The 25,823-nt window shown below is 49.9% G+C and overlaps 1 protein-coding gene across 1 annotated transcript in view; it reads right to left on the reverse strand.

Annotated features, from left to right (window-relative positions):
- Positions 1 to 25,823, reverse strand: part of LOC140395520 (uncharacterized) — a 1,079,902-nt gene that overhangs the window by 1,051,946 nt on the left and 2,133 nt on the right. Inside the window, exon 2 of the mRNA XM_072483429.1 lies at positions 11,378 to 11,399. The gene's annotated coding sequence lies outside the window, so the exon portion shown is untranslated. The remainder of the gene's footprint in view (positions 1 to 11,377; positions 11,400 to 25,823) is intronic.

Here is a 25,823-nt window from a genome sequence, read left to right on the forward strand (position 1 = left end):
ACAGAAGATGTGTAAAGAGATCAGATCAGTCCATAAGAGGGACCATGACTGTGACCTTGAGCTTGGTGCTGGGTTTGAGGTCTCGATCTTTGAATATTCTGTTCCTCAGGCGTCCAAAGACTGCACTGGCGCATTGGAGTCGATGGTGGATTTCGTCGTCATTGTCTGATCACACCGAGAGGAGGCTCCCGAGGTATGGGAAATGATCCACATTGTCCAAGGGTTCACCATGGATCTGGGGCAGTAGTGTGTGGCAGGAGGAGCTGGTCGAGAACCTTTGTTTTCCGGATGTTTAGTTTGAGGCCCATTCTTTCATATGCCTCAGTGAATGCGTCGACGATGGTTTGTAACTCGGCCTCTGAATGCGTGCACACACAGGCTGCAGCTCGATGACAGAAGTTGAGGTGGTCTTGCTTCTGGTCTGGAGGCGGAGGTTGAACAGGTTCTGGCTTGTCCAGTAGGTTAACTCCACTCCAGCGAGGAACTTCAGGGTGATGGGGTGGAGTGCTGCTACGCAGAAAATGAAGAGCATTTGTGCAATGACTGAGCCCTCTCTGACCCCAGTTTGCACAAGTATTGGGTCTGTGTGGTTCAGTTGGTGAGGATCACGGCTTAGATCATAAGACATAGGAGCAGAATTAGGCCACTCGGCCCATCGAGTCTGCTCCGCCATTCAATCATGACTGATATTTTATTCATTCCCATTCTCATGCCTTCTCCCCATAACCCCTGATCCCCTTATTAATCATGAACCTATCTATCTCGGACTTAAAGACACTCAGTAATTTGGCCTCCACAGCCTTCTGCGGCAAAGAGTTCCACAGATTCAGCACCCTCTGGCTGAAGAAGTTCCTCATCTCTGTTTTAAAGGATCATCCCTTTAGTCTGAGATTGTGTCCTCTGGTTCTAGTTTTTCCCACAAGTGGAAACATCCTCTCCATGTCCATTCTATCCAGGCCTTGCAGTATCTTGTAAGTTTCAATACAATCCCCGCTCATCCTTCTAAACTCCAACGAGTACAGACCCAGAGTCCTCAACCGTTCCTCATACGACAAGTTCTTCATTCCAGGATTCATTCTTGTGAACCTCTTCTGGACCCTTTCCAAGGCCAGCACAGCCTTCCTTAGATACGGTGTCCAAAACTGCTCACAATACTCTAAATGGGGTCTGATCAGAGCCTCAGAAGTACATCCCTGCTCGTGTATTCGAGCCCGCTCGACATGAATGCTAACATTGCATTTGCCTCCCTAACTGCCGACTGAACCTGCACGTTAACCTTAAGAGAATCTTGAACAGGTACTCCCAAGTCCCTTTCGCTTCAAATTCCTAAGCATTTCTCCATTTAGAAAATAGTCCATGCATCCATTCTACCTTCCAAAGTGCATAACTTCACACTTTTCCACATTTTATTCCATCTGCCACTTCTTTGCCCACTCTCCTAGCCTGTTCAAGTCCTTCTGCAGCCCCCTGCTTCCTCAATACTACCTGTTCCGCTACATATATTTGTATCATCTGCAAACTTAGCAACAGTGCCTTCAGTTCCTTCTTCCAGATCGTTAATATATATTGTGAAAAGTTGTGGTCCCAGCACAGACCCCTGAGGCACACTACTAGTCACCGGCTGCCATCCTGAAAAAGACCCCTTTATCCCCGCTCTCTGCCTTCTGCCAGTCAGCCAATCTTCCACCCATGCCAGGATCTTACCCGTAACACCATGGGCTCTTAACATTTTTAACAGTCTCTTATGCGGCACCTTGTCAACGGCCTTCTGGAAATCTAAATAAATCACGTCCATTGGTTCTCCTTTTTCTAACTTCCTTGTTACCTTCTCAAAGAAGTCTAACAGATTTGTCAGATATGACCTCCCTTTGACAAAGCTGTGCTCATTGAGTCCTATTTTATCAAGCATCTCCAAGTATTCTGCAATCTCATCTTTAATAATGGACTCTAAAATCTTCTAAGATTCTATAAGTCTATCTCCCTTTTAAATAGCGGTGTTACATTAGCCGCTTTCCAGTCCTCTGGGATCCTTCCTGCCTCTAGTGATTCCTGAAAGATCACCACCAATGCCTCCAAAATCTTCTCAGTTCTCTCTTATAGAACCCTGGGGTGTAGTCCATCTGGTCCAAATTATTTAACCACCTTCAGACCTTTCAGTTTCCGTAAGACCATAAGACATAGGAGCAGAATTAGGCCACTCGGCCCATCGAGTCTGCTCCGCAATTCAACCATGGCTGATATTTTCTCATCCCCTTTTCCTGCCTTCTCCCCATTACCCCTGACCCCCTTATTAATCAAGAACCTATCTATCTTTATCTTAAAGACACTCAGTGAATTGGCCTCCACAGCCTTCTGCAGCAAAGAGTTCCACAGATTCACCATCCTCTGGCTGAAGAAATTCCTCCTCATCTGTTCCCCTGAACCTTCTCCTCAGTGATGGCCACTACACTCACCTGTGCCCCCTGATTCTTCTGGAGCTCTGGCATCCCAATGGTGTCTTCCACCTTGAAAACTGATGCAAAGTAACTATTCAGGTCCTCTGCCATTTCTATCTTTCCTATTATTACTTCTCCAGCCTCATTTTCAATGTCTATTTTTGCCTCTCTCTTGCCTTTTATATACTCAATAAACTCTTCCTATCTTCTTTTACATTACTATTTCTCTCTCAAACTCCAGGGTAAATTCTATCATATTGTGGTCACTGCTCCCAAGGGTTCCTTCACCTTAGGTTCCCTGATCAAGTCTGCCTCATTACACATCACCATCGCCTGTTCTCTAGAAGGCTCTGTCCAAGCTGCTCCAAAAAAACATCTCTTAAACATTCCACAAATTCCTTTTCTTGGGATCTACTACCAACCTGATTTTCCTAGTCCACCTGCATATTGAAGTTCCCCATGCCTATTGTAATATTGCCTTTTTTACATGCCTTTTCTGTCTCCTGATTTATTTTCTGCCCCACATCCTGACTACTGCTAGGCGGCCTGTACATAACTCCCATCAGGGTCTTTTTACCTTTGCAATTCCTCAACTCTACCCAGAGATTCTATGCCTTCCGATCCGATATCCCTCCTTGCAGTAATCGATTTAACTTCATTCCTTACTAACAATGCAACCCCACCCTCTTTGCCCATCTGCTTGTCCTTTCGATAGGACACATATCCTTGGATATGTAGATCCCAGTTCTGATCCCCTTGCAGCCACGTCTTTGTGATGCCCACAACAATGTACCAGCCAATTTCAATGTGCACAAGCTCATATACCTTGTTCCGTATACTGCACGCAGCCCTGCATTGATCACCTCCCTTCTCATACCTCACCTTTTTTGCTCTGCCTGAGAGTGATGTTGTTCTCTTATTTTTGTTCTCTATTTCCCCTTAAGTTATTACACCTTCTAAGCTAACACTCTGGTTCCCATCCCGACATACTAGTTTAAATCCTCCTGCGTGACTCTAAGAAACCTAGAGCATGTCGTGCATGTCATCGTGGAGCATGGTATCGAATTTTTGCGGGCAGCCGAATTTGAGGAAGATGCTTGACAATCCGTCACAGTTGACAGAGTCAAAAGTCTTTGCGAGATTAAAGAAGGCCATGTAGTTTTATGCTGCTCCCTGCACTTTTCCTGGATTTGTCATGCGCTGAAGGTCATGTCCACTGAGCCTCTTGGTAGGCGGAAGCCGCACTGAGACTAAGGGAGGAGCTCTTCAACCACTGGGAGGAGGCGGTTGATGAGTATTCTCGCGATTGAAACTTACAGGATACTGCAAGGCCTGGATAGAGTGGACGTGGAGAGGATGATTCCACTTGTAGGAGAAACTAGAACCAGAGGACACAATCTCAGGCTAAAGGATGATCCTTTAAAACAGAGATGAGGAGGAATTTTTTCAGCCAGAGGGTGGTGAATCTGTGGAACTCTTTGCCGCAGAAGGCTGTGGAGGCCAAATTACTGAGTGTCTTTAAGACAGAGATAGATAGGTTCTTGATTAATAAGGGGATCGGTTATGGGGAGAAGGCAGGAGAATGGGGAAGAGAAAAATATCAGCCATGATTAAATGATGGGGCAGACACAATGGGCAGAGTGGCCTAAATCTTCTCCTAAGTCTTATGGGCGTTTGATAACATTTCTCGTGCCGGAGAGTAGGGAAATTCCTCTGTAATTTCCGCTTTTGGACCAGTCTCCTTTCTTGAAGATGGTCACAATTAAGGCGTATCTGAGATCATCCGGCATGCTCTCTTCCTTCCAGGCAAGGGTGATGAGATTGTAGATTCTTGTCAAGAGTGCATCTCCACCACATTTTAGTACTTCTGAGGGGATTCCATCTGTGCCAGAGGCCTTGTTGTTGTTCAGCTGTCAGATGGCTTTTCCGACCTCACAGCAAACCAGGGTTGCGCTGAGATGATGGCGGGTACCGTGTTGCGGGATGGTGTTGAGGACACTTGGGTCGAAGGCGGTGCCTTGATTGAGGAGGTCCTTGGACTGCTCTCTCCAGCGGGTTCTCCGTATTTGATGAGCCCCTCCCAGATTTTGTCTCTCATTGGGGTGGATCCCTGGGTACTCGGACTGTAGATGGTTTTGATTGTGCTGAAGAAGCTGCACACATCGTGGTTTTCGACGAGTTGCCGAGTCTCCTGCACTCTTTCCACCCACCACCTGTTCTTTAGGTCACAAGTTCTTTGTTGCACCTCGGCCTTTAGTTGCCTGTAGGCCTGTTTCCTCTCAATTGAGATTTGGTGGAGGTGCCAGTTCAGGAACGCCTTGCATTTGCGGTCAAGGAGATCCTAAATCTCCTGATAGTTCTTGTCAAACCAGTCTTTGTGTTTCCTGGTTGAGAGACCGAGCGTCTCCTCAGATACTGACTATGGTGGCTTTTATCAAAGAACATTACAGCGCAGTACAGGCCCTACGGCCCTCGATGTTGCGCCGACCTGTGAAACCACTCTAAAGCCCATCTACACTATTCCCTTATTGTCCATATGTCTGTCCAATGACCATTTGAATGTCCTTAGTGTTGGCGAGTCCACTACTGTTGCAGGCAGGGCATTCCACGCCCTTACTACTCTCTGAGTAAAGAACTTACCTCTGACATCTGTCTTATATCTATCTCCCCTCAATTTAAAGGTATCTCCCCTCGTGCTAGACATCACCATCCGAGGAAAAAGGCTCTCACTGTCCACCCTATCCAATCCTCTGATCATCTTGTATGCCTCAATTAAGTCACCTCTTAACCTTCTTCTCTCTAACGAAAACAGCCTCAAGTCCCTCAGCCTTTCCTCATAAGATCTTCCCTCCATACCAGGCAACATTCTGGTAAATCTCCTCTGCACCCTTTCCAATGCTTCCACATCCTTCCTATAATGCGGCGACCAGAATTGCACGCAATACTCCAAATGCGGCCGCACCAGAGTGTTGTATAGCTGCAACATGACCTCATGGCTCCTAAACTCAATCCCTCTACCAATAAAAGCTAACACACCGTACGCCTTCTTAACAACCCCCTCAACCTGGGTGGCAACTTTCAGGGATCTATGTACATGGACACCAAGATCTCTCTGCTCATCCACACTGCCAAGAATCTTACCATTAGCCCAGTACTCAGTCTTCCTGTTATTCCTTCCAAAATGAATCACCTCACACTTTTCTGCATGAAACTCCATTTGCCACCTCTCAGCCCAGCGCTGCAGCTTGTCTATGTCCCTCTGTAACTTGTAACATCCTTCCGCACTGTCCACAACTCCACCGACTTTAGTGTCATCTGCAAATTTACTCATCCATCCTTCTACGCCCTCCTCCAGGTCATTTATAAAAATGACAAACAGCAGTGGCCCCAAAACAGATCCTTGTGGTACACCACTCGTAACTGGACTCCAGTCTGAACATTTCCCATCAACCACCCCCCTTTGTCTTCTTCCAGCTAGCCAATTTCTGATCCAAACTGCTAAATCACCCTGAATCCCATGCTTCCGTATTTTCTGCAGTAGCCTACCATGGGGAACGTTATCAAACGCTTTACTGAAATCCATATACACCACATCAACTGCTTTACCCTCATCCACCTGTTTGTTCACCTTCTCAAAGAACTCTATAAGGTTTGTGAGGCACGACCTACCCTTTACAAAACCGTGTTGACTATCTCTAATCAAATTATTCCTTTCCAGATGATTATACATCCTATCTCTTATAAACCTTTCCAAGATTTTTCCCACAACAGAAGTAAGGCTCACTGGTCTATAGTTACCGGGGTTATCTCTACTCCCCTTCTTGAACAAGGGGACAACATTTGCTATCCTCCAGTCTTCTGGCACTATTCCTGTAGACAAAGATGACTTAAAGATCAAGGCCAAAGGCTCAGCAATCTCCTCCCTAGCTTCCCAGAGAATCCTAGGATAAATCCCATCCGGCCCAGGTGACTTATCTATTTTCACACTTTCCAGAATTGCTAACACCTCCTCCTTATGAACCTCAAGCCCTTCTAGTCTAGTAGCCTGAATCTCAGTATTCTCATCGACAACATTGTCTTTTTCCTGTGTGAATACTGACGAAAAATATTCATTTAGCACCTCTCCTATCTCCTCGGACTCCAAGCACAACTTCCCACTACTGTCCTTGACTGGCCCTACTCTTACCCTAGTCATTCTTTTATTCCTGACATATCGATAGAAAGCTTTAGGGTTATCCTTGATCCTACCTGCCAAAGACTTCTCATGTCCCCTCCTGGCTCTTCTTAGCTCTCTCTTTAGGTCCTTCCTAGCTAACTTGTAACTCTCGAGCGCCCTAACTGAACCGTCATGTCTCATCTTTACATAAGTCTCCTTCTTCCTCTTGACAAGTGTTTCGACTGCTTTAGTAAACCACGGTTCCCTCACTCGACCACTTCCTCCCTGCCTGACAGGTACATACTTATCAAGGACACGCAGTAGCTGTTCCTTGAACAAGCTCCACATTTCCATTGTGCCCATCCCCTGCAGTTTTCCTCTCCATCCGATGTATCCTCAGTCTTGCCTCATCGCATCATAATTGCGTTTCCCCCAGATATAACTCTTGCCCTGCGGTATATACCTATCCCTTTCCATCACTAAAGTAAACGTAATCGAATTGTGGTCACTATCACCAAAGTGCTCGCCTACCTCCAAATCTAACACCTGTCCTGGTTCATTACCCAGTACCAAATCCAATATGGCCTCGCCTCTTGTTGGCCTATCTTCATACTGTGTCAGGAAACCCTCCTGCACACATTGGACAAAAATGGACCCATCTAATGTACTCAAACTATAGCGTTTCCAGTCAATATTTGGAAAGTTAAAGTCCCCCATAACAACTACCCTGTTGCTTTCGCTCCTATCCAGAATCATCTTTGCAATCCTCTCCTCTACATCTCTGGAACTTTTCGGAGGCCTATAGAAAACAGCTAACAGGGTGACCTCTCCTTTCCTGTTTCTAACCTCAGCCCATACTACCTCAGTAGACGAGTCCTCATCAAACGTCCTTTCTGCCACCGTAATACTGTCCTTGACTAACAATGCCACCCCTCCCCGTCTTTTACCACCTTCCCTGAGCTTACTGAAATATTTAAATCCCGGCACCTGCAACAACCATTCCTGTCACTGCTCTATCCATGTCTCCGAAATGGCCACAACATCGAAGTCCCAGGTACCAACCCATGCCGCAAGTTCACCCACCTTATTCCGGATGCTCCTGGCATTGAAGAAGACACACTTTAAACCACCTTCCTGCCTGCCGGTAGACTCCTGCAACTTTGAAACCCTACTCATGACCTCACTACTCTCAACCTCCTGTATACTGGAGCTACAATTCAGGTTCCCAAGCCCCTGCTGAACTAGTTTAAATCCTCCCAAAGAGCATTAGCAAATTTCCCCCCCAGAATATTGGTACCCCTCTGGTCCAGGTGCAGACCAACCCGTTTGTAGAGGTCCCACCGACCCCAGAATGAGCCCCAATTATCCATAAATCTGAAACCCTCCCTCCTGCACCATCCCTGTAGCCACGTGTTCAACTCCTCCCTCTCCCTATTCCTCGTCTCACTATCACGTGGCACGGGTAACAACCCAGAGATAATAACTCTGTTTGTCCTAGATCTAAGTTTCCACCCTAGCTCCCTGAATTCCTGCCTTACATCCCCATCCCTTTTCCTACCTATGTCGTTGGTACCTATGTGGACCACGTCTTGGGGCTGCTCCCCCTCCCCCTTAAGGATCCTGAAAACACAATCCGAGACCAAGGTGGACCAGGCACTGTGGGTGTTCTACAGCTCTGCCTCGTTGGTTGTCGCCAGGTTAGCTGTGCGGAGCTGACTGAGTAGCTCTTTCTTCTCAAGGTCTTTGAGTCCAGGGACATTGAGTCTCCTGCGGCAGAGTTTCTTCTGTCTGTGTCGGTTTGGGGCCAGGGTGATGGAGATGGTCGAGTGGATTAGTCAGCAGCCATCGGTTCCAGTCGTGGCACGGGTGATGCAGACATCTTTACAGTCCTTTACTCGAACGATGATACAGAGGCTCGGCACCTGGCTGGGACCCAGCTAAGTCCTGCGATCCAGCAGACCGCCAACTGCTGACTCCCTTGGATGCTCCTGCCTCCACCTGGTGTGCATCAGCATCTGCGTGCTGCTGAAAGGATTGTACTCCAGAAGCCTGTCCGCAAATGCTGCCCACTGAGATGTGTGTCTCCTCGCTAGTGGATGGTGAGGATGACAGCCGTGATGCATCGATGGTGGCATCCTCGCAGTTCTCCTCCGAGGTGTTCTCTTGGAAGAAAGGTGGGGCAGGGGGGCATGCCGGATGAGCCGTCATCATCAGATGGAGATCCTGCGAGAGAATTGACATGTGGTCAGTGAAAGGAAGGATCATATTGTCTAACCTGAGTTATTCAATTGAGACAAGTCATCTGGGTGAAGGGACAGTGACCGTTCTATCCTAGGTCATCCGCGCGATCTCCGGGGCCCGTTCCACATCGGGCTGAGGACTCTGATGTCCGGCACCCTGTAACCTGTCTGGGCCCTTTCCCACCTGTTATGTGCCAACTTCTCCTGCGGGGTCAAAGAGAGGGCATTGTGAGATGCATGCTTGATGTATCGGGGGTGCGGTGCCACCCACCAACTTATTTGGGTGGTGGTGGGGCAGGGGGTGTTCATGTTTAATTTTCGAAGTTCGTCATAGCTCACTGTACTGTAATAGATGGAAACATTAAAATGGTGGTGAAAATTCCATCATTTTCTGCAAAGTGTTTTAAGAATGTGTTGTCAAAAAGAATAGCCATTGTGGGAATTTATTGTGCAAATGAAGTGGTTATAAATGCAACATTTTAAAATTTCTTTCAGCCCTGTACTGTGCCTCGGCCACCTCGGCCACCACGCACACAGAGTGCCCCAGGCCTTGGACATCCTGACCCATGGCCAATAGCTTCGCCCCCAAGGCCTGCATCGCAGACGCCACCCGTGCAGCATTGGCCTGGGTGGTCTATATTGTCGGCATTGCCTCCTGCCCCTGCAGGCGGTTGGATTCCTCCAACGACACCTGCAGGCGCTGAATGGTTGCTGACAGCCCTGGAGGACCACGATCCAATCATACGTCATGTCTTGTGTGTAGTCCCTGGCTGTCTCTGCATCTCAATTATCCATGGAACCTCCCTTTTCGGAAGCCTGATTCCCGTCAGGAGGGCAGTTACTTCCTGGGGTCGGGTCACCCCCCGACCGTCCACCCCCTTGGGAATTCTTCCCTCCGCCTGACTAACCGCAGCATGTGTGTGTGTGGTGTGCACCAGATAGAGCCCCAGGAGCCTCTTCACTAAAGTGCTCAACTGAGGTGAGCGTCTCTGCTATGGTGGAGGATATTGGGACACAGCTGTGACAGGAAGTCAGTATTATCATCAGGCTTGTGCTCCGGGATGTCTCGGACTGGCGTTTGGGGGTTGTGGTAATACCAGGTATTGCGGTACCTGAGAGGTGAATTACCATTGGCTAGACCTAGGGGTCTACCATTGGCTAATGTACATAGCCCCGCCCTGAGAGGTGGGGTATAAGAACCGATGCCGTCGTAGCAGCCTTCACTTTCTGTATCATCGCTGCTGGGTACAGTTCTAGCTGATTAAAGCCGATTAGATATGACTCCTCTTTGTCTCGAGAGTATTGATTGTGCATCAGGGGTTCACGACACTGTCCATTGTCTCCTGGTCACTGGATTCTGATTCGGGTACACCAGAAGGGCCCGTCTCTACACCAGGTACTCCTGCAACACACATGACATGACGCATGATTGGATCACGGGTTGGGGTGGTGAAGGGGTGATGATAGGGGGGGTTCGTGCCTCACATGCAACTCAGCGGGGTTTACTTGGTTGCCCAATGCCTCCGCCTCGGCAACTGCCCTCCAGTGTCCATGGCTCTGCAGCGGTGAGGGGCTGCAGTCCGGCTATCTCCCTCCAACCTTCTGTCTCTCTCAGAGACATAACATTGGTTATGTGTCGCCTTCTCCTAGGGTTTTGGGGGGGGGGGCGCGGTGGAGAAGAGACAGAAAGTGCACAGTATTAAACTGCCGGACATGTGCAACATGGGCAGCTGTTGGCCTTTCTGGTAAGTGTACCCGGCTATGGTGGCGGCATGGATGCTGGCATGTGGTACAGGTGGGGCGAGAGCATACTGCTGATGGGGTGGAGTTTGGCCGCCCTCTAGGTGGGGGGGGGGGGGGGGGGGGGGGGGGCTATGGGTCTGGGATGGGGTTGGTGCCAGGGTCTCAGTGCTGCCTACACACCCTGAGGAGATTGTTCTGCTTCTTGCAATACTGCTGTACAGTCCTGACTGTGGGATCCACGGCACTCACGGCCTGTGCCACCTGCACCCAGGCCCGGCGTATGGTAGTGGGTGGCAGCCTCCTTCCCACACAAGGGAACAGTGTGGCCCGCCTCTCTACGTCATCCAGTAGGGTCTTCAGCTCGCATCTATGAAATGGAAGCCACTTTTCTTGTTGCCATCTGGTCGCTGGGATGAGTGTGTGGGGAGCGGAGTGCTAATATGCGGCTGAAGCTTGTCAGCCTCTCGAGCGGCAATCCCGACCCTGGCGAATCGGACACAGTTTTCATTGCAATCAATGGTGTTCCACGTGGCGCCGGTGCAAACTCACCAACGGATGATGAATCGCTCCGGGACCAATGCCAATTTAATTGTTGTGGAGGCCCAGCAATTCAGGCTTAGTGTCAACACTTGGTTTCTGAAACAGATAATTCTGCCCAATGAGTCTGGCAGATTAGACTGGAGAGCATCCTATAGTGTCAATCATCCAATCAGGCTACCACTATGTTCATTTGGTAACTGAGCAACATTTGTCATACACAGCTTTAACTGCAAAATTGAAAAGCGGAGCAAATTTAGACTCACCCCAAGTGCTGTTGCTAGAAGCCTGGAGGAAAAAAAGACATAATTAATAGTGTCAAGCATTGTATTTGACTCAAGTTCCTAATTGTTGTGGATTGGAAAATTCTCTGAACTGCATGAAGCATTAGTTTGCTGGTGTGGAACAGAAGCCCCATTTAAATGGACAAACAAGGGCTGGAATTCTCCGATCCCACGGCCAAGTTCTGATGCCGGTGTCAAAATCAGCGCGAGCGACTCCAGCGTTAAAGGGCATCTAGGCCCAGGTATTCACCCCTTCCTAGGGGGCTAGTACGGCGCCGGAGTGGTGTCCACTGGTCCAGCGCTCGAAAGCCGGCACGTCACTGGTCCGCACATGCGCGTGGGTTGCCGTCTCCGAGGAACATAGGACCCCCCTGGGATTAGCCCGCCCACCGATCGGTAGGCCCTGATCGCGTGCCTGGCCACCGTGGAGGCCCGCACCAGGACGGCCGACGCAGGCAGATCTCCGAGGTCCCACCGGGTAGGACCATACGTAACAGTGGCACTCGGCCGAACTCGCGCCTGTCGAGGCGCGGAGAATCGCCGGGGGGGGGGGGGCGATTTCAACTGCCCCCGACCAGCGCGCCGGCGACCCCGCGGGCGTGATTGGCGCCGATTCTCCAGTCGCCGTTACCAAACCTGAACCTCTACTGTTGGGAAGGAGTGTAGAGTGGGTTTGGATGCTGGAGGAGAATGTAGAGGGTCCAGCCTGAGGGCCATGGTGACAAGAGTCGCTTCTGCTGGCACCGGGGAGGTACACGGTGAGCTGGGCGGTGCTGTCCACGATTAGGATGTGGAACCAGTTGAGGACACTTGAGGAACCAGTTGAGGATCGAGGGGATGTCAGTGCTGACACTGATGTGTGGGGACCATTGGTCTAAACCGGGTGTGACAGATGGCATTAATAGGAAGTGGAGGGAGGTAGGGCTGGTGAGGGCAAGGGATCTATATCTGGAGGAGAGGTTTGCAGGTCTGGAAGAGCTGCAGGGGATAGTGGAGCTGCCGAAGGGAAGCGAGTTCAGGTATATGCAAGTGAGGATTTTGTGCAGAAGGAATGGAGAGGGTTTCCCATGCTTCCAGCTTATACCCTGTTGCAGCGGTTGTTCCTTCCGGATGTGGAAGGGGCGAGTAGGATTGGTGATATATATGGGTGGCTGGGGGAGCGGGTGGCTGGGGAAGGGGGGGGGGGGATTAAAGAGAATGGAAGGAAGAGCTGGGGGAGATAGGATGGGTAGCGTGGAGTGAGGCAATGGGTAGGGTAAATTCGACCCCCTCGTGTGTGAGGATGAGTCTGATTCAATTCAAGGTTGTGCATAGGGTGCACATGACTCGGGCAAGGCTGAGTGGGTTCTTCCAGGGGGTGGCAGTTGAGTACGAGAAGTGTGGGCGAGGACGAGCAAATCACGCTCATATGTTCTGGGGCTGCAAGAAGTTGGAGAGGTACTGGGAGGGGGGTGTTTGGAGCTAAAACAAAGATTGTGGGGGCAGAGGCCGGGCCAGGCTGGACAATATTTGCGGTAGGGGAAATGCCGGAGCTGATGGAGGAGAGGAGGGTGGATGTGGTGGCTTTCGCCTCTTATTTTCCGGCAAAGGATTCTGTTGGAATGGCAATCGACAGGGCCACCGGGGGTGGTGGGCTGGCTGGGGGATCTGTACGATTTCCTCCAGCTGGAAAAGATCAAGTTTGAATTCAGGAGATCAGTCTTTGTAATTTTGAATGTTTGGAATAAAATACATTTTTTTAAAATTCTTCCACCTGCAACTTTCCCGCTAACGATGACCCTCCCCCTCTGCCACTTTCATAATTGGTACTGCGCCAGTCTCCTTCAACTCTTTCGCCAGGTCCTTCACGGTCTTCACCCGGGTCAGATAGCCATAAACATGCTCATGCTACACTCTCCGCTCCACTTTTCCGCCGAATCTACCCAAAACACAGGTGAAAAGGGCCACAACCAACACCTTCAAGCAGGATCCGCCTTGTGTGTGACCACTCACTCCATGGCTTCCAGTGAAGTTCCCACCATGCACATTGATATAAACATGTGCGATATGATTGCAATTACGAAGGTATGGCTGCAGAGTGACCACGGCTGGGAACTGAATATCCAAGGGTACTTGATATTTAAGAAGCACAGGCGGAAAGGGAAAGGAAATGGGGTGACGTTGTTAGTTAAGGATGAAATCAATGCAATAGTGAAAGGATATTGGCTCAGAAAATCTAGATGTAGAACTAGATGGAAATAAGAAACAACAATGTGGGGGGGGGGGGGGGAACATTAGTGGTAGTTGTCTATAGGCCTCTAAACAGTAGTGGAAAGGTAGGGAATGGCACTGTGCAGGAAATTAGAGATACATGTAACAAGGTGGCTGCAGGGCGGCACGATAGCACAGTGGTTAGCACTGCTGCCTCACGGTGCCGAGGACCCGGGTTCGATCCCGGCCCCGGGGTCACTGTCTTGTGGAGTTTGCAATCTCTCCATGTCTGCGTGGGTCTCACCACCACAAACCAAAACAAAAAATCTGTAGTGGATTGGCCACGCTAAATTGTCCCTTAATTGGAAAAATAAAATTGGGTACTCTAAATTTATTTTTAAAAAACAAGGTGGCTGCAATAATCATAAGTGACTTTAATCTACATATAGATTCGGCAAATCAAATAAGCAATAATACTGTGCGGATGAATTCCTGGAGTGCGTACAGGATGTTTTTTTCGACCAGTATGTCGATTAACCAGCTCACGAACATGCTATCCTAGATTTGGTATCATGCAATGAGAAAGGGTTAATTAATAATCTTGTTTTTTTAGGGTCCACTAAGGAACAGTGACCATAACATGATAGTATTCTTCATATGAATGAAAAGAGAAGTCCAATCTGCAACTCTGATCCGAAATCGAAACAAAGGAAACAACAAAGGTTTGAGGCAGGAGTTGGCTAAGATAGATTGGGGAACTTCACTAAAAGGCATGACAGTGGATGGGCAATGGCTAATATTTAAGGAACAAATGCATGTATTGCAAAAGTTACACATTCACAAACACAAGGAAAGCGGCTCTACCATGACTAAAAATGAAATTAAGGATAGTATTAGATCCAAAAGTGAGTTGTATAAAGTTTATGGAAAAAGTAGCAAGCCTGAGGATTGGGAGAAGTTCAGAATTCAGCAAAGGAGCACCAAGAGATTGATAAAGAGTGGAAAAATAGAGTGTGGGAGTAAACTTGCATAACATAAAAGTGGACTGTTAAAGCTTCTATAAGTATATAAAAAGGAAAAGATGAGTGAAGATAAATGCAGGTCCTTTACAGTCCGAAACAGGAAAAAAAGGAAATGACACGGCAATTAAAACTACTTTAGTTCAGTCTTCACAGAGGAAGACACAACTAGCTTCCCAAAAATGCTAAATAACTAAGGGACTATTGAGAAGGAGGAATTGAAGAAAATTTGTATTACTAAAAATAAATGCTGGAGAAATTAATGGGACTGAAAGCCGATAAATCCCCAGGGCCTGATAATCTTCACCCCAGGGTACTAAAGGAGATGGCCATGGAAATAGTGGAGGCGTTGGTTGTCATCTTCCAAAATTCTCTCACATCTGGAATGGTCCTGGCAGACTGGAGGGTGGCAAATATAACAGCGCTATTTAAAAAAGGAGGGGGGAGTAAAGAGGGAATTACAGACCGGTTAGGTCTGGAGGGGGGAGTAAAGAGGGAATTACAGACCGGCTAGCTTAACACAATAGTAGGGAAATGCTAGAGTATTATAAAGGATGTGATAACAGGATACTTAGAAAATGTAAACAGGGGACTTCCGGGTGCGGCGATGACCAGCTGAGTCGCACGTTTCGGCAGCTCCCGGTGAAACGGACTTTTGGGCTCTTGATAGGAGCCCCAACGGCAATTTTGACGGCTAAAAACACTGTGCGGTAAACCAGAAGGGAATCCCCCCTGGATACGGATGAAAAAAGGAGAAAGTGGCCGGATTGCAGTGGATCCTTTAGAACAGCGGCAAGGAAGGCAAGCAAAAACCAAGATGGCGTCGGAAGGTGGCAGTTTAACATGGGGCCCTGAACAACAAGAGTTCTTGAAATGCTGTGTGGAAGAGCTCAAAAAGGAAATGAAGAAAGAGCTGTTGGCCCCGATACTACAGGCGACCGAAGGGCTAAAGGAGGAACAAAAGACCCAGGAGCGGGAGCTTCGGGTCGTGAAGGCAAAGGCAGCCGAGAATGAGGACGACATACAGGGCCTGGTGGTGAAGACGGAGACGCATGAGGCACATCAGAAACGATGTGTGGAAAGGTTGGAGGCACTGGAGAACAACGCAAGGAGGAACAACCTGAGGATTCTTGGTCTTCCTGAAGGTGCGGAGGGAGCGGACGTCGGGGTATATGTGAGCACGATGCTGCGCTCGTTAATGGGAGCGGAGGCCCCGGCGGGTCCGTTGGAGGTGGAGGGAGCATACCGAGTGATGGCGCGAGGACCGAGAGCAGGAGAAATTCCCAGAGCCATAGTGGTGAGATTCCTCCGTTTTAAGGATAGAGAAATGGTCCTTAGATGGGCAAAGAAAACTCGGAGCAGTAAATGGGAGAACGCGGTGATCCGCGTTTATCAAGACTGGAGTGCGGAGGTGGCGAGAAGGAGGGCGAGCTTTAATCGGGCCAAGGCGGTGCTTCATAAAAAGATAAAATTTGGAATGCTGCAACCGGCAAGACTGTGGGTCACATATCGAGGGAGGCACGACTACTTTGAGACGGCGGATGAAGCGTGGACTTTTATTGTGGAAGAAAAACTGGAATGATCGGGTTATTAAAAAGAACGTTTGAACAAAGTGGTGGGGCGAATGTGGGGGGCTAAAAAGGGGGGAAAGAGGAGTTTTATGAACTAATCCTGCGATGTGGTAACTTTTCTCTCTTCCACAGGTGGTGATGGGGGGAGGAGGGGAGGTGGAGGAGATGGGGCGTTGGCCATTGGGGGCGGGGCCAAGGGAGAAGCGCGGGCTTGGTTCCCGCGCTATGATAATCATGGCGGGAATAGAGAAGCAGGAAGGAGGGGGCGTCGCACGGTGCGAGCCGAGGTCACGGGGGGAAGCCGAGGTCGGAGTTTGCTGACTTCTGGGAGCAACATGGGGGGGGTAATTACGCTAGCGGGGGATCTAGCGGGGGGGGGGGGGTGGGAGGGGGGAATTACTGGGTTGCTGCTGCTGGGGAGAGGGGGGAGCTGGTATGGGAGGGGATGGGCGGGGGGGCACCGCCTGGGGGAGATACAGCTGCGTGGGAACCGGGTGAGGAGCTGGAAAAAGGGGATGGCTAATCGACAAGGGGGGGGGGTAGGATGCCCCCCAACCCGGCTGATCACGTGGAACGTGAGAGGGCTGAACGGGCCGATAAAGCTGGCACGGGTACTCGCACACCTTAAGAAACTTAAGGCAGATGTGGTTATGTTACAGGAAACGCACCTGAAACTGATAGACCAGGTTAGGCTACGCAAAGGATGGGTGGGGCAGGTGTTCCATTCGGGGCTAGGTGCGAAAAACAGGGGGGTGGCTATATTAGTGGGGAAGCGGGTAATGTTCGAGGCAAAGACTATAGTGGCGGATAACGGGGGCAGATACGTGATGGTGAGTGGCAAACTACAGGGGGAGACGGTGGTTTTGGTAAACGTATATGCCCCGAACTGGGATGATGCCAATTTTATGAGGCGGATGCTAGGACGCATTCCGGACCTAGAGATGGGAAAGCTGATAATGGGGGGAGATTTTAATATGGTGTTGGAACCAGGGCTGGATAGGTCGAAGTCCAGGACTGGAAGGAGGCTGGCAGCAGCCAAGGTACTTAAAGATTTTATGGAGCAGATGGGAGGTGTAGACCCGTGGAGATTTAGCAGACCTAGGAGTAAGGAGTTCTCGTTTTTCTCCTATGTCCATAAAGTCTACTCGCGAATAGACTTTTTTGTGCTGGGAAGGGCGTTGATCCCGAAGGTGAGGGGAACGGAGTATACGGCTATAGCCATTTCGGATCACGCTCCACACTGGGTAGACTTGGAGATAGGGGAGGAAACAGGAGGGCGCCCACCCTGGAGAATGGACATGGGACTAATGGCAGATGAGGGGGTGTGTCTAAGGGTGAGGGGGTGCATTGAAAAGTACTTGGAACTCAATGATAATGGGGAGGTCCAGGTGGGAGTGGTCTGGGAGGCGTTGAAGGCGGTGGTTAGAGGGGAGCTGATATCAATAAGGGCACATAAAGGGAAGCAGGAGAGTAAGGAACGGGAGCGGTTGCTGCAAGAACTTTTGAGGATGGACAGACAATATGCGGAAGCACCGGAGGAGGGACTGTACAGGGAAAGGCAAAGGCTACATGTAGAATTTGACTTGCTGACTACGGGCACTGCAGAGGCACAATGGAGGAAGGCACAGGGTGTACAGTACGAATATGGGGAGAAGGCGAGCAGGTTGCTGGCACACCAATTGAGGAAAAGGGGAGCAGCGAGGGAAATAGGGGGAGTGAGGGATGAGGAAGGAGAGATGGAGCGGGGAGCGGAGAGAGTGAATGGAGTGTTCAAGACATTTTATAAAAAATTATATGAAGCTCAACCCCCGGATGGGAGGGAGAGAATGATGGGCTTCTTGGATCGGCTGGAATTTCCCAAGGTGGAAGAGCAGGAAAGGGTGGGACTGGGAGCACAGATCGAGGTAGAAGAAGTGGTGAAAGGAATTAGGAGCATGCAGGCCGGAAAGGCCCCGGGACCGGATGGATTCCCAGTCGAATTCTATAGAAAATATGTGGACTTGCTCGTCCCGGTATTGACGAGGGCCTTTAATGAGACAAAGGAAAGGGGACAACTGCCCCCAACTATGTCTGAAGCAACGATATCGCTTCTCTTAAAGAAGGAAAAGCAGCCCGCGGGTCCTATAGACCTATTTCCCTCCTAAATGTAGATGCCAAGATCCTGGCCAAGGTAATGGCAATGAGAATAGAGGAATGTGTCCCGGGGGTGGTCCACGAGGACCAAACTGGGTTTGTGAAGGGGAGACAGCTGAACACGAATATACGGAGGCTGTTAGGGGTAATGATGATGGCCCCACCAGAGGGGGAAACGGAGATAGTAGTGGCGATGGATGCCGAGAAAGCATTTGATAGAGTGGAGTGGGATTATTTGTGGGAGGTGTTGAGGAGATTTGGTTTTGGAGAGGGGTATGTTAGATGGGTGCAGCTGTTGTATAGGGCCCCGATGGCGAGCGTGGTCACGAATGGACGGGGATCTGCATATTTTTGGCCCCATAGAGGGACAAGGCAGGGATGCCCTCTGTCCCCATTATTGTTTGCACTGGCAATTGAGCCCCTGGCGATAGCGTTGAGGGGTTCCAAGAAGTGGAGGGGAGTACTTAGAGGAGGAGAAGAGCACCGGGTATCTTTGTATGCGGACGATTTGCTACTATACGTGGCAGACCCGGCGGAGGGGATGCCAGAAATAATGCGGATACTTGGGGAGTTTGGGGATTTTTCAGGGTATAAATTGAACATGGGGAAAAGTGAGTTGTTTGTGGTGCATCCAGGGGAGCAGAGTAGAGAAATAGAGGACCTACCATTGAGGAAGGTAACAAGGGACTTTCATTACCTGGGGATCCAGATAGCCAAGAATTGGGGCACATTGCATAGGTTAAATTTAACGCGGTTGGTGGAACAAATGGAGGAGGATTTCAAGAGATGGGATATGGTATCTATGTCACTGGCAGGGAGGGTGCAGGCGGTTAAGATGGTGGTCCTCCCGAGATTCCGCTTTGTGTTTCAGTGCCTCCCGGTGGTGATCACGAAGGCTTTTTTAAAAGGATTGAAAAGAGCATCATGGGTTTTGTGTGGGCCGGGAAGACCCCGAGAGTGAGGAAGGGATTCTTACAGCGTAGCAGGGATAGGGGGGTGCTGGCACTACCGAGCCTAAGTGAGTATTATTGGGCCGCTAATATTTCAATGGTGAGTAAGTGGATGGGAGAGGAGGAGGGAGCGGCGTGGAAGAGATTAGAGAGGGCGTCCTGTAGGGGGACTAGCCTACAGGCTATGGTGACAGCCCCATTGCCGTTCTCACCGAGGAACTACACCACAAGCCCGGTGGTGGTGGCTACACTGAAGATTTGGGGACAGTGGAGACGGCATAGGGGAAAGACTGGAGCCTTGGGGGGGTCCCCGATAAGAAACAACCATAGGTTTACCCCGGGGGGAATGGATGGGGGATATGGAATGTGGCAAAGAGCAGGAATAATGCAACTGAAAGATCTGTTTGTGGATGGGAAGTTCGCGAGTCTGGGAGCGCTGACCGAGAAATATGGGTTGCCCCAAGGGAATGCATTCAGGTATATGCAACTGAGGGCTTTTGCGAGGCAACAGGTGAGGGAATTCCCGCAGCCCCCGACACAAGAGGTGCAGGACAGAGTGAGCTCAAAGACATGGGTGGGGGATGGTAAGGTGTCAGATATATATAGGGAAATGAGGGACGAAGGGGAGACTATGGTAGATGAACTAAAAGGGAAATGGGAAGAAGAGCTGGGGGAGGAGATTGAGGAGGGGCTGTGGGCAGATGCCCTAAGCAGGGTAAACTCGTCGTCCTCGTGTGCCAGGCTAAGCCTGATTCAGTTTAAGGTATTACACAGGGCACATATGACTGGAGCACGGCTCAGTAAATTTTTTGGGGTGGAGGATAGGTGTGCGAGGTGCTCAAGAAGCCCAGCGAATCATACCCATATGTTTTGGTCATGCCCGGCACTACAGGGGTTTTGGATGGGGGTGACAAAGGTGCTTTCAAAAGTAGTGGGGGGGGGGAGGGGGGGGGGGGGAGGGGGGGGGGGGGGAGGAGTAACCAGAAGGACTCTCAGGGTTGTTAATATATACTGTATAATATGTATAGGTCGTTGTGACAGATAATTATATATTGGACTGTTAAATTATATTTTTGGAGAGTGTTACTTGTGATAAGGCAGTTGCCAATTTAGGTTAATTTTCATTTTTGTTATTTATTCATTTTTTGTTTATAAAATAGGTCATTGTTATTTGTGTTGTTATAATATTGTGTAAAGGATGCACAATGTACTGTGTTGGTTGACCAAAAATTTTCAATAAAATATTTATTAAAAAAAAATGTAAACAGGTTTAGAGTTAACAAGGATTTATGAAAAGAATATCAGATATGACAAACATACTGGAGTTTTTGAGGACATAACTACTGCAATAGATCAGGGAGAAGCAATGGGTCTGGTATATTTAGACTTTCAGGAAGCTTCTGATAAAGTCCCACTTTAACCGAAATATACTCAGTGACATGACCTCCACATTCAATCCTAAATGGCCTACTCTGTATGCTGAGACTGTGATCCTTTCTTCTGAATTCCAGTGAATATAAGTCCAGTCAATCCAGCCTCCTCAAACGACAATCCTGACGTCCAAAAGTTTAATTGGTGAACCTTTCTTAGGAGAACAAAACTAAACAATACTCCAGTTGTGATCTTCCCAAGGCCCTGTGCAGCTGCAGTAAGACTTCCCTGATCCTGTACTCCATTCCCTTGCAGTGAAGGCCAACATACCATTTGCAAAGGTATGTGTGCAAAACTAAAGAAAAGTTAGTGTGCAAAACTAAAGCACATGGAATTGGGAGAATATATTGGCATGGATTGAGAATTGGTTATCAGACAGGAAATAGTGAGTGGTAATAAATGCATCTTTTTCAAAATGGCAGGCGGTGACTGGTGGGGCCCCACAGGGCCAGTGCTTGCGCCCCAGCTATTCACCATACATATCAATGATTTGCATGAGAACACCAAACGCAATACTTCCAAGTTTGTTGACAACACAAAATTGGTGGGACTGCGAGTACTGAAAACAATGGTGAGAGGCTTCAATATGATTTAAACAAGTTGAGTGAATGGATAAGTGGATGTCAGGGGGCTGGTGCGCATCGTCACCCTCTTCAATTATATTTTAGTTTGCCACTCTACCTTGCTATATTCACAGCTAGGTGGCCTGGGGGGCGGAGGTGATGTGTTGCGTACTCTGGATCTGTGGAGACTGCGTTTATCTTAGCAGTAACATAGACAGGCTACCAACACTTGTAACAGTACAACACTATTTTAATAAGCTAGAAACTGTTGAACATACTTTCACTGTGGGTTAACACGATGTTATTCACTGTGGGTTAACACGATGTTAGATTATGCACTCAGCACATGGTGAAGATCTGTGTTGTAAGCTGTAAGCTCTGTCCTTCTGAGAGACTGCATCTGAGCGGGAAAACTGATGCCCTCTGTCTTTATAGTGAGTGTGCTCTAACTGGTGATTGGCTGCGGTGTGGTGTGTGTTGATTGGTCTTGCTGTGTGTCCATCAGTGTGTGTGTCTGCACCATGATATACTGGTGTATATGATGACATCCCCCCCTTTTATAAACAAAATGTATGTTTGTGGCAATAAATAATGTGTGGTGATAATGTTCCTAACTACGTGTGGGGTGCGAAGACATATTTACAGGACTATGTACATGAGAACTAAGCTATTTACATGGGAAGGTGCCTGGTGCAGAGATGCAGTATGCAACAAGAATAACGAGATCAACACTATATACAAACCAGGGAAATTATCAGACAAAGCAACAAAACAATTCAGAGAGTCAATAAGTCCGCAAAGTTCATAAATTAAGTCTCTGAGGTGGGCGACGAATTCTGGTTGACCGCCTCAAGGGTGGGTCGAGAGCCGCCGGTTCAGGAGCGGGCAGGACTGCGTCAAAGTCAGGGGGAGGCAGAGTGACAGGGAGCTCTGCATAGTCCGTGGCAGGGTCAGCAGGAGGGCGAGGCGACACTGCAGGATCACGTGGCGAGCGTGGAACAAGACGAAGTACGCGTCGATTGCGGCGCAGAATAGAGCCATCCGGTAGATGAACCAGGAACGAGCGGGGGCCACCTGCCGAAGGACAACAGTGGTTGCAGACCAGCCACCATCCGGAAGATGGACGCAGACGCTGTCATCTGGAGCCAGAGCGGGGAGATCAGCTGCACGGGAGTCATGAGCCGCCTTGTTCTTTGCACGAGACAGCTGCATCCGGAGAAGGTCCGGAACGTGGTCGAAGTCTGGGACATGGATGGACGGCACCATCGTCCTCAGGGTGTGATTCATGAGTAATTGGGCTGACGACAGGCCAGTTGACAGTGGGGCGGAGCGAAGCGATACGCCAGCAAGGCAAGGTAGAAATCAGACCCAGCATCGGCAGCCTTGCATAGGAGCCGTTTGACGATATGTACACCCTTTTCTGCTTTGCCGTTGGATTGGGGGTACAGGGGACTGGACGTCACATGGGCAAAATTGTACCGCCTGGCAAAGTTGGACCATTCTTGGCTGGCGAAGCAGGGGCCATTGTCCGACATAACCGTAAGCGGGATGCCGTGTCGAGCAAAGGTTTCTTTACATGCACAAATGACTGCTGACGAGGTGAGGTCGTGCAACCGTATCACCTCCGGGTAATTCGAAAAGTAGTCCACGATCAGGACATAGTCTCTACCCAGCGCGTGGAACGGGTCGATGCCCACCTTGGTCCATGGTGACATGACCAACTCATGGGGCTGCAGGGTTGGTTGGGCCGGCTGGAAGCGCTGACAAGTGGGGCAGTTGAGCACTGTGATGGCTATGTCTTCATTAATGTCGGGCCAGTACACTGCCTCTCGGGCCCGTCGACGGCACTTTTCCACGCCAAGGTGGCCCTCGTGTAGTTGTTCCAGGACAAGCTGGCGCATGCTATGCGGGATGACAATGCGGTCCAGTTTTAGAAGAACCCCGTCTACTACCGCCAGATCATCTCTGACATTATAGAATTGAGGGCATTGGCCCTTGAGCCACCCGTCCACTAGGTGGCACATGACACCCTGTAGCAAGGGGTCAGCCGCCGTCTCACGGTGAATTTGGACGAGGCGTTCATCCAAGGCAGGTAGATTGGAGGCCGCGAATGCCACATGGGCGTCAACCTGGCAGACAAATCCCGCTGGGTCACATGGAGTGTTGACTGACCTGGAGAGAGCGTCAGCAATGGTGAGGTCCTTGCCTGGGTTGTATACCAGCTGGAAGTCGTAACGCCGGAGCTTGAGAAGAATACGCTGGAGGCGAGGCGTCATGTCGTTCAAATCTTTCTGTATTATATTGACCAGCGGGCGATGGTCGGTCTCGACGGTGAATTGAGGAAGTCCGTAGACATAATCGTGAAATTTAACAACACCGATCAGCAGGCCCAGGCACTCCTTTTCTATCTGCACGTAGCGCTGCTCCGTGGGGGTCATCGCACGTGACGCATATGCAACGGGGGCCCATGATGAGGCCTCATCACGTTGAAGGAGCACTGGCCCAATGCCGGATTGACTGACATTGGTCGAGATTTTGGTCTCCTTTGCTGGATCAAAGAAGGCTAAGACCGGGGCCGTGGTCAGTTTTGCTTTGAGTTCCCTCCATTCGCACTCGTGGGAGGGGAGCCATTGGAAGTCTGTCGTCTTCCTGACCAGGTTCCTGAGAGCCGTGGTATGAGAGGCGAGGTTAGGGATGAATTTCCCTAAATTACTGACCATGCCCAGAAATCAGAGGACCGCCTTCTTGTCCTCTGGTGTTTTCATAGCTGTGATGGCAGCTACCTTGTCCGCGTCCGGCTGCACGCCCAATTGGGAGATGTGGTCCCCGAGGAACTTAATTTCTGTCTGACCAAAAGAGCATTTGGCCCTGTTGAGGCGGAGGCCATGCTCATGTATATGTCTGAATATGCGCTGGAGGCGACTAACATGCTCCTGTGGGGTGGTGGACCAGATGATTATGTCATCGACATAGATGCGAACACCTTCAACTCCTTCCATCATTTGTTCCATAATCCTATGGAACACTTCTGATGCAGAGATGATGCCAAACGGCATCCTGTTGTAACAATATCTTCCAAAGGGGGTGTTAAACGTGCAGAGTTTCCTGCTGGATCCATCGAGCTGGATTTGCCAGAATCCTTTTGAGGCGTCGAGTTTGGTAAAGAGGTTGGCGCGAGCCATCTCACATGTGAACTCTTCGCGCTTGGGAATTGGATAGTGCTCTCTCATAATATTGCGATTTGGGATCAATTCGCCGGAAGGCTTTTTTACACATACCATGGAACTGACCCAGTCGGTCGGTTCTGTGACTTTGGAAATCACTCCTTGGTCCTGGGGGTCCTGCAGCTGCTGCTTGAGGCGGACCTTAAGGGGTGCTGGGACCCTGCGAGGTGCGTGCACCACCGGCGTGGCATTCGGTTTTAATAAAATCCTGTATGTGTACGGGAGCATGCCCATGCCCTCGAAGACGTTGTGGTACTGGTTGATAATGGCGTTGAGCTGCGCCCTAAAGTTAGTGTCCTGAAAGGCAGACGCGTCAGCAGGAGAGAGAGTGAACAGCTTGCATGCCTGCGCGCCAAGCAGGGAGGCTTTCGAGGAGCCCACGATTTCAAAGGGAAGGATGGCTTTGCGTGACCTGTGCGTCACTTCAAGTTGGCATGAGCCGCTGGCAGCAATGGCATTGCCAATATAATCTAATAGCTGGCAGGCTGATGGCAGGATGGCTGGTTTGACACAAAGGCTTTGGAGGCCAGCCTGAGATTGGCGGAGGCACCGGTATCCAGGCGGAATCGTATTTGGGACCGGTTGACCGTAAGGGTGACACACCAATCATCGTCCGGACCGATGCTGTACACCGGTATAGGCTGGATTCTTTGCTTCGGGGACACCCTGTTTTTTGTAATGATACCGACTCGAAAAGGCACCTTCAGGTCCTCGGTGTCAATATCGGGTAGCAGGTCAGAATTGGGCTCGATGACCGTGGGTTGAATGGCCCGGAAATTCCTGCGAGGTTGGCTGGAGCAACGAGAGTTGGCAGGCTGAGCTGGTCTGCATAAAGCAGCATAGTGGCCAAGTTTGCCACATTGCAGGCACCGTCGGGATTTGGCAGGACATTGCCGCAGTAAATGGGCAGAGCCAAAGTCGCCGCACGTTGTAGCGTCAGTACTCTCACTGCGCATGCACGGCGCGGCCGTACGTGGTGCGCGCCTGCGTTGTACGTTCGTCGACGTCGCTGTCCCCTCGTTCGGTGCACACAAACGCAGGAGTCCGCAAAATGCGCGCGAAATGGCCGCCCTCATCCAGGCTGAGGCCCTGGAGTTGCTCGATTGCTTGGACCCGTTCTGCCCCGTGGGGACCTTGCCATGCCGTTTTAGCCGCTTGGATGTGGGAATACCGACTAGTGGCGTGTTCATGTAGCACGCAGGTCTCGATGGCAATCGCTAGGGTGAGCTGCTTTACCTTGAGGAGCTGCTGGCGTAGGGGGTCCGACTGAACACCGAAAACGATCTGGTTGCGTATCATGGAGTCGAAGGTAGACCCATAATTACAGGACTGCGCAAAGATGCGGAG

Source organism: Scyliorhinus torazame, chromosome 2 (assembly GCF_047496885.1).
Source record: "Scyliorhinus torazame isolate Kashiwa2021f chromosome 2, sScyTor2.1, whole genome shotgun sequence".
In the NCBI taxonomy this organism is placed as follows: Eukaryota; Metazoa; Chordata; class Chondrichthyes; order Carcharhiniformes; family Scyliorhinidae; genus Scyliorhinus; species Scyliorhinus torazame.